This window comes from Rhinolophus sinicus, linkage group LG06 (assembly GCF_036562045.2).
Source record: "Rhinolophus sinicus isolate RSC01 linkage group LG06, ASM3656204v1, whole genome shotgun sequence".
NCBI classification, from domain to species: domain Eukaryota; kingdom Metazoa; phylum Chordata; class Mammalia; order Chiroptera; family Rhinolophidae; genus Rhinolophus; species Rhinolophus sinicus.
In genome coordinates this window covers 50,158,602-50,172,427 of record NC_133756.1, presented here as the reverse complement: position 1 = coordinate 50,172,427, position 13,826 = coordinate 50,158,602, and the positions used below count along the sequence as shown (strand labels likewise).

General features: G+C 39.7%; 1 long non-coding RNA gene across 1 annotated transcript in view; it reads right to left on the bottom strand.

Annotated features, from left to right (window-relative positions):
• The window catches only part of LOC141572386 (uncharacterized), a 123,982-nt gene extending 110,644 nt beyond the window's left edge, over positions 1-13,338 (bottom strand). Inside the window, exon 1 of the long non-coding RNA XR_012497749.1 lies at positions 13,129-13,338. This is a non-coding gene — a long non-coding RNA (uncharacterized LOC141572386). The remainder of the gene's footprint in view (positions 1-13,128) is intronic.
• Positions 13,339-13,826: the final 488 nt, after the last annotated feature.

The following is a 13,826-nucleotide window of genomic DNA, read 5'->3' as shown; positions in this document are numbered from 1 at the left end:
ATCAAATATTGCTCAGCCACAGAAGGGAAGGGGTTCTTACCATCTACAGTGGCAAGGATGTACCTGGAGAGTATTGTGCTGAGTGGAGTATGTCAGACAGTAAAAGACAGAAGCAATATGATTTCACTTATATGTGGAATTTAAAGAGCAAAATAAATAAATAAAACAGACAAACTAATGATACAGAGAACATTTTTATGGTTGCCAGATGGGAGGAGGGGTTACAGAGCCGGGTGAAAAGTGGAAGGGATTAAGTACAAATTGGTTTTACATAGTCATGGGGATGTACGGTATAGCATAAGCAATATAGTCAATAATGTTATAATAACTATGTGTGGTGTCAGATGGGTACTAGATTTATGGGGGTGATAGATGGGAGGGGAGTAGGGTGACAGGGTGAAACGGTGAAGGGATTAAGAAATACAAATCGGTAGTTATAAAATAGTCATGTGGATGTAAAGTAAAGCATAGGGAATACAGTCAATGATATGGTAATAACTATATATAGTGCCAGGTGGATACCAGAGTAGTCAGAGAGCACTTCTTAAATTATACAGATGTCTAACCACTATGTTGTACAACTGAAATTAGTACAAAATAATATTGCATGTCAACTGTAATTGAAAAAAATTTTTAAGGGGGGAAGGTGAAGAGCAATAAGTGGTCCAAATTTCCAGGTATAAAACAAATAAGTTACCGGGATATAATGCACAGCATAGGAAATATAGTCAATTATATTGTGATTGCATGATATAGTGTCAGATGGTAGCTAAACTTATTATGGTGATAACTTCTTTAGGTATATGAATGCTGAATAACTATGATATACACTTGAAACTGATAAAATGTTCTATGTTAGGCATATTTTTTAATAAAAATCTTTAAATATAAAAAATAAAGAGGCTCCAGAGAGATCTTTCCTTCACTTCTGTCATGTTAGGACACAGACAGAATGTGAGAAATCTGTGTCCCCAAAGACAGCCTTCACCCAAACCATGCTGGCACCCAGGTCTTCCAGCCTCCAGAATTATAAGAAATAAGTTTTTGTTGTTTGTAAGCTACCCTGTCTGTATTTTGTTATAGCAGCCTAAATGGACTAAGGCAAACGATAACACCACACCATTCAATAATACTTTAAACTATATAATGCCCCTTTCTTCGCATTACCTTATTTAGGTCCCACCAAGGGAATAATATAAGGTAATATTATCCCCACTTTCCAGATAACTGACGCTCAAAAATGGACTGATCCAATGTCACTCAGGTAGTGAGGAGAGAAGTGGACTTAACAGCAATTTTCTGAGTCATAATCTGGTAACTTTGTGCCACTGTGCCATAGCTGTATACCAAAATAAAGAGAAATTACGAGTTTCTGACTACGCCTCCAAAAATGAGTCCACATGTGACTTCCTCCTGGAAGGAAATCTAATGGGGTCATTCTGCGTAGCTGCTTAACCACACTGCTGTCCCATTGGGGCCAGGCGGAAATAGAACAGGGTCACAAGTCATGCAAGTAAGAGCAGCACCTGATCAGGCATTGGGCTAGAATTCGGGCAGTTGTCTGTGTGTGTATCTGTGGTTCACTTAGGAACCAGTCCAAGGACGTTAGGAGAGCCAGATAGGATATATGCTAATTCATTAATTAAAAGCTCAGAAGGAATCATTAGGTATTTGAGGTAGGAGACAATTAGGCTTAGGGTGGCTCCTATTATATTAAAAAATTGTATTGAGCCAGCTCTCTGTGCTTTACTTCTTGCCCTAGTATATCTTAAAGATACAATGTTCACCTTGCATGACCCAGGAGAACTGGTTTTCATAAATAACAGGACTCTAGAATCATGTTTGACCCTTTGGCATGCTGCTGCCTTCCATGATTTTCCAGAGACTGATTATGGGTTTATGACCAGAAAAAAAAAAAAAAAGAGAGAGAGAAAACCAAGAAACGGATGAGGGAAGGGCTGCAACAGTGAGTGGGTATGCAGACACTCTCGTTCCTTCTGGTTCCTGGCTCTGCTAAGGATGGTGTCCCTGGGAAAATTCTGGCCACCCCTGTAATGGCCCCATAGCTCAGTTGGATAAAGCTCACTAATCTGGCAGATGTCACTTATGTTAACATCAGCACCATGATCAATTCTATCTCTAGCAGTCTGCACTCCGGGAGCCACACCAGGTGTTGCTGACATGCGCAGGTAGTGCTCCTCCCTTCTGCCTCATGGCTTCAACAATGCAAGAGTTTCAAGGCCTTTTCCTCCAGGGCTACAGGGATCTGTGTTCGCCTGTTTTTGTTTGTGTGTTTGTTTTTGTTTTGTTTTGTTTTTTTCTGTAGCTGTATCTGGGGGAAGCTTTCTCGTGTGCAAAGCAACATTCTGATAAATAGTGGAGTGTGGAACTGTGCTGAGTCCCAGAGCTGAAGGTCACCAGGAAGAGACCAAAACCAGTAAACTCGGGGATGTTTGGTCCCAAACTTGTAAATCCAAACAATCTCACAGTTATGAAATGGAAAGTTTGTGGGTAAAAACAAATGCTTTGGTTATTACAGTGTTACTACATTCATAAAATATATTTCATTGGGGGGGCCGTTTTACACAGGGGGTAATGAGATTTTTGCTTTATACATTATTTATAACCGCTTAATCCAGGTACTGTGGGTTATTTTTTTATTCCTTCGTTTTCACAGCTACAAAACACTCCAGTATTTCTAATTTATTTCTGCTTACAATACAGATGTTCTCAATTGTGTTTCTAACTACATTTCAACCGTTATGATCGCGTTTATTTGTTTGTGTCAGCACACAAGCAGGGGTTGAATGTGCAATACACAATAGTGAGGCTTCAAGAAGCCTGTACAAAGGCCTCTTGTGCTTTAGTTATCAACAAATTAAAGTGTGCTCCCTGGCGCTATCTTTATCATTGGTGGTTTTAATCTTCTGGTAATTCCCCTGCAGTTGGGTGAGCAGAGCGACAGCCCTCTCTCAGTGCAGAAAGGTTGCACGCCTTAAATCAGCAGTTTTCAAGATGCCCATTTGGAAGCAACATTTGGAGAACATTTGGGTTATGTCCTCTAACTGAATTTCCAAGCTGTTGGTAACGGACTAAAGAAAATGCAGTCTGTACTGAATCCTAAGAAAGCAAGAGCGTAAGAGCCTTGAAGGTCATGTGTAAAAATTGACATTTTAATTTTATTAGCATACCACAGTGGAGTTGCTTATCTTGCCACAAAAACTCACCCATTTGCACTGCCCCACAGATTGTGGGGAAAGATCTGGACTGAGTTGTGGGTGCTCTTCCCTGTCTTTGCTAACAAGGCTGAGTTTTGTTTGTGCAAAATCTGAGTCAGAGGGGCGTTCCTCCCCTCTCCTCTCCACCATGGACTGATGCACCTGATTAGATAACAGAAATCCGTGGGCTGAATGTGCATGTAGTCACATGAAAGCCAAGATGCAAACACAGTCAGAGAAAATAGCCTCCCACTCACTCACAGAGTCAGGTGTCTACAACCAAAGTTACTTGGAAAACCCAAAACTGGCTGATTTGGCCAGAATACCTTTCTGCGCGTCCTCAGAAGGAGCATGAGGAAGAAACGCCAGCACCTCCTTAGGATGTGACTCCTTTTTACAAAGCAGGACTCCACCTGCATAGCTTCATTTAATCAGAGCCAAATTCTGAAGGTGACTTGCAAGGGACATCCCCATCTCCCCGCCCATAGTAGTGGTTAGGGCTCCCCACGCCCTTAACAAGTTTGCCAAAACGCTTGAGTGTTGACCTACACATGGCATTATCTTCTTACACCAAAGCAAAGAGCCCTGCTTACGTAGAACAGCCTGGCAATCTGATAACATGCCAGAGGCTCCTGCCTCCCTACAGTGAGGTCACCAGAATCATTTTCCATTGAAATGAAAGTCCAGAAGAAATGAGAGGCCAGTGAATGAACCATGGAGGAACCAGGACCACCTTAAATGGTCTTGGGCCTAAAAGTTTTTTTCTAAGTGAAAAGAAGAAAATTGAATGTGGAAACAAAATGATCTTTTAATGTTCCATAATTCAAGTTCTCCGACATACCTCAAAAGGGTGGAAATGGTATAAAAGACAGACACCATGTCCTGCCCTCTGCATCTGAGTTTTCAAAGGTGCTCCTCAAACACAAATGATCTGGCCTCAGTGCCCAAATAAATGCCCTGATTTACCACTCACACTCTAGTTGCAAAACTTGTCACCCTTCTCGACTCTAGATTTATAAATCTTGGCCAGTTCAACTATTGAAATAGTGCAATAGATTAAAGCAACTCTCAAAGATGTGTTGTTTGTTTTGTTTTGTTTTGTTTTGTTTTGTTTTGTTTTGTTTTGTTTTGTTTTGTTTTGAAGTGGTACTGAGTGAGCAGAGTCAACCCCATTCAAAATTCCCACATGGGCAAAATGTGTGCCCACTGGCCCTCCCCTCTTCTCTCTGTGCTTTCTCATGCCCTCCTTAGCAAACCTCCCTGTCACTCTACTGATGAACTTCAAGTTTCCTCCAGCTTTGCTAGTCCCTTTCAGCCAGTGAGAGACAAGGCAGATAACTACCTTGGTGTATTTGGCTATGTGAATTAATTTTGTGTTTTGCACAAACCAAGAGAATTCCTATTTTAAGGGAAGGAAGAAAAAGACAAAGGAATTCATCTTTAGAGGTAGAATGTCAGACACCGTGACACCTGGATAAAACATACTTTGGGGCAGGGGAGTGTATCCTCAGGATCCCTAAGGCAGATGAACCAGTCAAGTCAGTACTCATCATGGAGACCTGGTAAATTTCAAAACAGGATACTTCCCTCCACACCCCCCACACCCCCGTCACACACACTTTCCCATTGTGATCTTTTAGGCACAGTGTATAATAGCACTCCCTACCTACTCAGAACCTAATACTAATTAGTTCTAATTAACCTAATACCTGATACCTGAATACCTGAACTACATTAACAGAGTCTGGCTGTTCTGGTTATTCTCAAGGAACTATTGCCTCCCCGTGACCCCCTCCACCCACAAAGAATAGAGCTGTGGTTAGAAATATTTCCAGAAATGAATAAAGGGCATGATAGAGTTTCTTTAGAATATCTAAGTTAAAGTTGCACAATTCATTGTTTTTATACAGAATTTCATTACGCTGGTTAGTCCTGATTTGTTTCATCCTGAAGTCTATGATGCCATCTTTACAGTTTGGTCTTTCCCACATACTTGCACCTATAGAGGAGGGAGGGGAAACGGAGATGACTTGTTTTATTTGAGCTTGTGAAAATGATGGCTTTTATCAAGTTCAATGTCATAAGTTTTCTTCCACCATAAGGAAGAGTATACTTCCCAGTGAGCGATAGTTCTTTATTACATAGAAATGGTTCCTAATTCTCAGCAGATAGAGCATTTGAGAAAACAGGGGTATTCTCCCAAGTCACAAAGAATAATGTGATGGTCAATATGATTGACTGTTGTAAGCTTTTACAGCTCGTTTCAGACTGAGATCCTGAAATATGGGAAAAGAACAGTGCCTGCTGGCCGAGGGAAGCCATTGCTGGGAGGAAGAAAACAAACATCCCAAAAGCCTACCTATCATTTTCAATGTTATTATTAAAAGTAATAATGTAATTAGAATAGGAAACTTCAGCTGTGCTTCCTGGGTTCACAAAACATTCTCCCATATAGGTGAAATTTACACTTTTCCATGAAGTTTGAAATCTATAATTATCTGGCATCATTTCCAGTCATGTAGCGAAAAAAATCATTTTTATTCTCATCTGGATTAGTGTATCTCAATCAGTGTGCATATCAAAAGCACCTGGGGAGTTACATCGAGTTTTGTCTTTTTGTTTGTTTATTTGCTTGCTTGTTTATTTTAAAAATATGTTTTAGTATCCCACTACAAATCTATACTGAAATTGAATTTCATAGACTCTGTAAAAGAAATGTGTCACTTGAAAAATTTCCCAGCTAAATTCTGAGATTGACCCCTAATTCAATGACACTTACATACACCTTTTAACTCTACTTTGAATGTTGAGATGACCAATTTTCAGACTTAAAACCCCCACGTTCTTAATTTGATGCATGGAGTCAAGGAACAAACAGAATTTAAATGCCGAAGACAAGTGTGACAAAAATGAACACAAGTTAAGGAATTTAGAACCCAAAATAAAAGGAGCATAGAATTATTTCTTCCCTTGTCTTCTTTCACTCAGTCTCTCTTGATCCTTTGCTAAGTAAGGCTACCATGCCCTCCTCCCTTTGCCTACTCTATAAAGGTTTTTATCTCATTGTTCTCTTACTCTCTCCCCCTGTATCTTTGCCTAAGTGATCTCACATATCTGCTTGGCTCTAACCCCACCTACATTTCTCTCCCATGTTAGTCTGCTTGGGCTGCCATAACAAAGTACCACAGACTGGGTAGCTTAAACTGACATTTGTTTTCTCACAGTTCTGAAGGCTAGAAATCCAAGACAAGATGTTGGCAGTATTGATTTTCTGGGGCCTCTCTAGCTTGTAGATGACCATCTTCTCCCCATGTCTTCACATGGTCTTCCCTCTGTGTGTCTTTGTGTCCTAATTCCCTCTTCTTGTAAGGATATCAGCCGTATTGGAGTAGGGTCTACATTAATAACCTCATTTTAATTTATTACATCTTTAAAGACTCTGTCTCCAAATACAGTCACATTCTGAAGTATTGAGGGGCTAGTACGTCAAAACATGAATTTCATGGCAATACAATTTAGCCCATAATGACTCCAAATTCTGTAACTCTAGATCTACACAATGACTGGCTTACGTATTTGAAAAACTCTCACATGAAAACAAGGTACAAGATATCTGGGTTTCTTAAGAGATCAGAAAAGGACCAAAGGTTGAAAGTTTCAACCCAACATAGAGGAAGAATTATATGACAATGAGAGGGGTCTAGTTATTATGGGCTGCAACCCCTGACAACATGTCCTCATCACAGGAAGGGCACAGCAGAGCTAGATGGCTGCTCATTGGGCCTGCCTTTAAAGAAATCTAGTATGGGGTTCCCAGGTCCCTTTTCCTTCTTTAATTTGATGGCTTTAATTAAGGAACATGAGCTCATAAGGATTAAATTAAGATGATCAAAATAAAGCAGTAGGAAATCTAAAAGGCATATGTATAGATGCATCTATAAATGTAACATAATAGGATATGAGAAAAATGATTGGACTTCTTAGATCCATATCCTCCTTGGACTAAGATAACGGCAAATGAGGTAGGGAAGTGAGCCATTTCAAAAATGTTGAGGCCTACGGTAAAGCTGACAGGTAAGAATTGAGCTAGACTAAATTAGAATGGTTTTTCCCAAGAGAAAATTATTCAACAGGTGGATGTCTATGACAATTTCAATGTTTCAATGAAGATTTTTTCCAAAGGAATCAGAAAGGTCAGAACCCAGGAGATTTGACATCAACAAATCTGCTCTAAGCAACGACTTATGAGGTATGTGCACAAACGTCAATCCAGAGGCCATCTGGTCTCTGTAAAAGAAGTGTATAACTTAAAAATTTTCCCAAGTAAATTTTGAGATTGACCCCTAATTCAGTGACACTAACATAAACCTTTTAACTTTACGTTTGAATGTTGAGATGACCAATTTTCAGATTTAAAACCCCCACCTTCTTAATTTGATGCGTGGAGTCAAGGAACAAACAGAGAATTTAAATGTTGAAGACAACTGTGGGCCAATTCTTCTGTACACTAGTCAGATATGTCCTTATCTTCTCTGAACCTCAATTTCCTCATCTGTAAAATAGGAATATTATCTGTCCTGATAGCAAGTTGTGAAATTTGATGAGATCATGTAATTTAACTATGAATTTAACCATACCGTTTAATTCTATTTAACTGTGAATTGTAGCACATTATTTAAATAAATGGTATTAATATTATCACCATTATGTTTTCCTCCTTGCCCAAGGCAATTTCCCATAATGTGTTCTATAAACAAAAGTGATCTCCCTAGATGGTTTTAAGGGACACTCTTTGACAATCCAACTCATTTGGAAAGATGCAGACTTCCTAGTCCCAATGGGGAAAATAAACGAGGAAAGACATTCATATTTCAAAAGGCTGCAAGGAGATAGAAATAAATAAAAACTATCTATAAGATGAAGAGTATGAAAAAGTGAAGAAATTCCATACACCAGAAAGGTAAGTGGTCTTGAGGTTCTTTTCATAGACACTAGTTTCAAACTTTACTATGCATTAAGCTCTACCTAAAGTGTGTATTAAAAACGCAGAGTCTCCCTCCCTGGTAACCCTACCCCTCCCAGCAGCACCACCACCACCCCCGGATATTCTGGATCAGTAGGCAACCCATTGAAAAACACTTTCCAGGAGAGTGAATTCAGACCCTCAAAAAAAGCATCTCGTGCTTCATACAACAGTATGGAGGTTTTGCAGTGTTTACCAAACCTGGGTTCCACGGGTAGTACCCAAGGGTGACTTGGGGTCTCTTTAGCACCGCTGTCTGTTATCTCCATCTGCCCACCTCCATAATACGCCAAAGTAAGCATTCAAGCTAAGTAAAAATGTGCTCTCTAGGCAAAGCAACCTAAGACAAGGCCCCTGATCCTCCCCCTACTTCCAGATGGCCACCATAAACCCCTCCATCTAGGAATTTTGGATTTGCCAACTGCCCAGAAGTATGCGAGCTATGCAAAGTGATAGTGCTGAGTCCCCGCTGAACTGTGTGAAGCTAGAATATGTAGAATTGCGTTGGTTTATCAGGGGACTTCTCCTGGCACATGTAGCAGGGTTTATGAGGCCTCACCCACCTCACTCAACCCACGATCACTGCTACCAGTTTACATGAGAATAAGTGAAACAGCCAAAATCAAATCAGGAATGTATCGCTAAAGACTCTGAAGTCCTAAATAAAAAGCTGACACATTTGTGGGAAACTGTGGAATCTTGATCTCTTCTTACACCCTGCTCATCCCTGGCACCGAGTAAGCAGCAGGCCCAGTATTTTCAGGTTATCACCTGCCGTGACATCCTGGACGCACTTGCTGCATTTCCAAATCATGCACAATCCATTGTGTACCCAGGACCACATGCAGTCTGTGGGTTCTTCACTCACATCCTGACCCACCTGAATCCAGGAAGATACTTGAATCAGTGAGGGACAGCTAATATCAGGTGACACTTTAAGGCAAACTCTTGTATCCTACACAATTTCTCTTTACTAACAAACATACTTGTAATCTGATCAGTAGAGTATATGGAGGACTCTCTTTTGTAATATTTTTGTAGGAATCAATACAGTGTAACCAAATTGGTGTCAATAGGTTAGATTCCTTATTTGTCATTACTGAGACATTTCATTTATTCATTGAAAAACTATTGGTTTACATCGTGCCATTTGACTTTTGGTTCAAGTGCTTTCAAAGAAACTGATTTGTAAAATGTATCCTGAAAAGCGTGACCGTCTAACAGTTGGAAAATCTAAGTCAAGACCGTATGGCAGACTAAATATGGGTAAGATAGATAGGTATCGGGTAACTAAGAATAGTAATATTAAGTATACAAAATACAAACATATGTTTGTCAAAAGCCAGAAGAGCAAATGGAGCAACCACTAATAAAAAGTGAGCAAACACATTTTGATTAACATTTTTAAAAGTACCCAATGTCCCCATACCTTTCCCATTAAAAAAAAAAAAAAAAAATGGAACCATTATTCAAAAGGAAAGTGTATATGTGTGTGTGTAGTACATTAAGACAAGTGTTCTGCTTCAGTTTCTGAGTATCATAAGCAGTCATCCTCACCCTTTTCATTGGTGCAAGATTTCCCAGTCTACCAAGCACTTTCACAAATGTTATTTGTTCATCCAACACATATGTAGGTCCTCTTCTCTGCTAAGTATTGTGCTAGATACTAGAGATACAAATACAAAGAAATAATATTTACCTTCAAGAAGTCCATAGAAGCAATTGCCTGCCCTGAACAAACTTAAGGAAAGGGAAATCTTTGCAAAGGTCAGATGGTACAATGATTTTTGAACATGCAATTTTCACCTACAATTTCAAAATCCTAGTAATGACAAAGGAGAAAAAGAGATCACCAATTTCACAATATTTTGAGAAAGCTATTTCACTGCTTTTCATTCATTAGATTCTTGCTAATCATTTGAGAGTTTCATGCAACTTAAGGGGACATCTTTCCTAACCCTCTCTGAAAGTTTCTAGGGATTCCCTAAGGCCTAAAGACATCTCTATTTGCCATATCCTGGACTGAAAGAGGGTAGTATTTTTTCTCTATAATCTTGATAGGTTAGACATTAGGTTCACAAATAAACCTTAAGTATATCACTTTTAAAAGCAATTAACAATCACTTATGACGAGTCATGTACTGTGAAGGGAATTACAAGAGATGAGTAAAAGCATACCCCTGACCACAAAGAGACCAGAAGGGGGAAAATACATATAAAAAGCTAAGTAAAATCCACAATAAAGGTAAAGGTAGTGCCCTATGGTAGACTTTTTTTTAAGTCGCTAAACTTCCCAAACTTCTCACTAAGGTTCTCACCGTGTTACATGCGGTGGGGAGCAGCATCTAAAATAGCTATTTGTCATATTTTATGCACTATGTTCTGTTTTTATTTACATTCATCAAAATTCTAGACTGGGTTACAAAAATATGTCCTCTGAGCCCTTTAGAAAACATGCCAGCCTAATTTCACTCAAAATAAGAAATCACATCAGATTTTCTTATTTTTGTGGCAATTTTGAAACAGGTGACTAGATAGATCAAGTGCATTTTGACTTGAACAAGAATCTTGACAAGGGCCCAAGATTTCCTGATGGCCAAGTTGAAAAATAATTTGTACCAAAGAATACTATAACAAGATAACTTCATAATGATTAAACTACAGGCCCTGAGGATGCCGGTCAGCCTTGAGGAGATTTTCTCAAGACATTCCTTAGGTCTGCGTCCTTAGCCTTGCATTGTCCAACATGTTACACAATTTGAATAAAGACGTAGAAATTGTGCTCTACCAAAACTCGGATGAATTTAAAAATACTAGAACATGGCAAATAACTGACACTGTTATCATGGCCTGACCCATGATAAATATATTTTTGAAAGATTCTAGAATGAATGAATGAATGAATGAATGAATGAATGAATGAATGAATTACATAGGATTGAAAGAAGAGCTAATACTGAAAAGGTAACATAAATGTAAGATTCTGCACCAGGGTCTAAAACTAAATACCGAAATATAGCAGAGGAGAAAAGAGTTTACTAAGCAGTTTGATTGGGGTAACCATCCCTCCCCCTGAAAAAAAATGGTAAAACATAAGCAGAAAAATATAATACTCTAATTGGTTGCATCAATAGATATATAGAATCTAGAATAAAGGGGATGATAGTATACTTTGTACTATCAGGGCATATCTGGAGCATTTTGTTCAGTTCTGGATGCTACAGACTGAACTGCTTTAAAGAAAAATAGAATGGTGAGTAGGCTAAACATCATGTCATGTGAGAAATAACTTATTATGGGTGATTATCATCATAATTATAAAAAGAACTGAGTGCTAAGTGCTTTACAAGCATTTTCTCATTTAGTTCTCACAACATTTTGCCTGTGAAGCAAGTACTATTATTATCCCCATTTCACAAATAAGAAAATAAAGGCTGAGCGAGAGACCAGGCAATTTGCCCAAAGTCAGAGAGGCAATAGGTGGGGACAGTCATGAGTCTCAACGAGGCTTCTCTGGTTCTAGAGGCTATAGACTTAAGAAGAAGAGACAAATAATAGAAAGACACCAGATTGGAACATATTCATACTGGCTTGAAAAGAGAGCACTAGCACCAAAGAATGGAAGTTACTGGAGAAATTGGCTCATTCTATGAAAAAAAAATATAATAATTCTATAAGGTATCTCACATGGATCCCCTCCCACGTTTTTCCACACCATTTCAAATCAAATTCACCATTTCCTTGAATGAGAGTGATTATACTAATTGCAAAGTGTTTTCTGCCTACAAGGGTTCACAGTTCAGATTTTTAAGGTGTTGTGTTTCTGTTGGCCACATTTCTACGTCTCTAGACTTCTGGTCCAATGAACTACTGCACAGATCTGAGTAATGCAAGTATCAAAGATGTTTAGCTTTGACTTCACAAAACAGACTAGTTGTAGCTGTCCTTGAAAGCCAGAAATGGCTCCTCCCCTAAGTGCCACCTTGAAACCACAAGGGGAGATTTACAAGTACTCTGGGTTTCGAAAAGAAGCAATCCATTTCCAAGTCGCAATCTACTTGAAATAATCTCCCCAATTACATGGAAGTAATTTACTCTATATTTACTTTCTGCTTTGGACTATCAAATATCTCTTCCTCTCACCCCCTGGGGCAGCAGCTGGGATTAAAACTTCCGCCAGGCTGGGATTTTATTATTTAACTCTTTCAGGACCACTTAGTTCTGGACAAGTATTGCACCCGGTGATGACTGATGTCCCCTCCAGCCTTAAGACGTATTATTGTTATATTAACCTTATTTATCTTAGATCCAACCTACTTCTAAACCGATTATGAGTTTCAGTACAAATTCTTTCTCCAACACTGAGGCTGACCTATATAAAGAAAGCTAAGTAGTTGAGAAGTGAAATATTTAATCAAGGAACAAGTCCACCCATGCAACACCACACAGACAAGTGTCTGTTTTGTCTACTACAGGGTCAGGCAAGACTCAAGTGGCACTGAAACCAGAGGCCCCCTCAGCTGGGACAGTTTCACTTTCCACCCTACCAGTGGAGGCCACCAAAGCTCAGAGGAGGGAACATTTTTATTTCTAATTCCCTGTCCTGGGTGTAGCCCTCCAAATCTCAGCTTCGTCCTGTTCTGCCTCTTATGAAGAAGAAGAAAAAGCCTTTCCAAATAAACCTTGGCCCCTCACACCCCAGAACCATGGCTTTTTGTTTATTTGTAATAGTAGATATTATTTTTTAGACCTGTTTTAGGTTAACAAAACACTCAGCAGAAAGTACATAGAGTTCTCACATACCCCTTCCCTGTCCTACCCCCAACCCACACCCACTCTTACCCCCACCCCCACCCCCACCCCCACAGCTTCCCCTGTTACTAATACCTGGCATTGAACATGACTTTTTGATAGAGCCATCAGGTCTGCGTTTTTTAAGTTTCTTGACCTTAAGAGGACAAAGAACGCGGTCAAGTCCATCCCTGTTCCAAAGAGAACTGGGAGGCCCTCTGCAGCTGCTAGGACCAGCCATCCCCCTCTGGAATTGAGCACTCTGCCACAACAACACGAACCTGGCCCAGAGGCAGCCTCCACTAATAGCAAGCCAGACAGGGAGAAGGAGGCAGGAATGGGCTCTGGCAAGAGCCTGAGGACAGCAAGTTTCAACAGGGTACTTTTGAAGAGATTGCTGGCGACATTATCTTATTTAATTACAGTGGGATCATCCTTACATGGGTAAACTATTTATTAAAAACAATTCGGCAGGCGTCCTAGTGCTGTTATCTCTGAGAGCTACCCCCACAAATCTCTCTGTCCGGCTTTGCTGTGCTGGGATGCACCTCTCCCCAATACCTGGTCCTTTTCTTGCACCGGTTTTTAATTGCTAATGAATTAAACTTTCCGAGGAGATAAGAATAATGTTGTTGTGCTTGCACACAGACTGCATGACTAACAAGGACGATATAAATAAAACCATTCTGAGCTTTATCTGGGTGGACGAACAGTACCTACGTTCAAGTACAGCCTGGGACAGCTCCCACACAAGATTAGGTTATTATTGCGGAAGCTGAGGCTTGCACACTGTT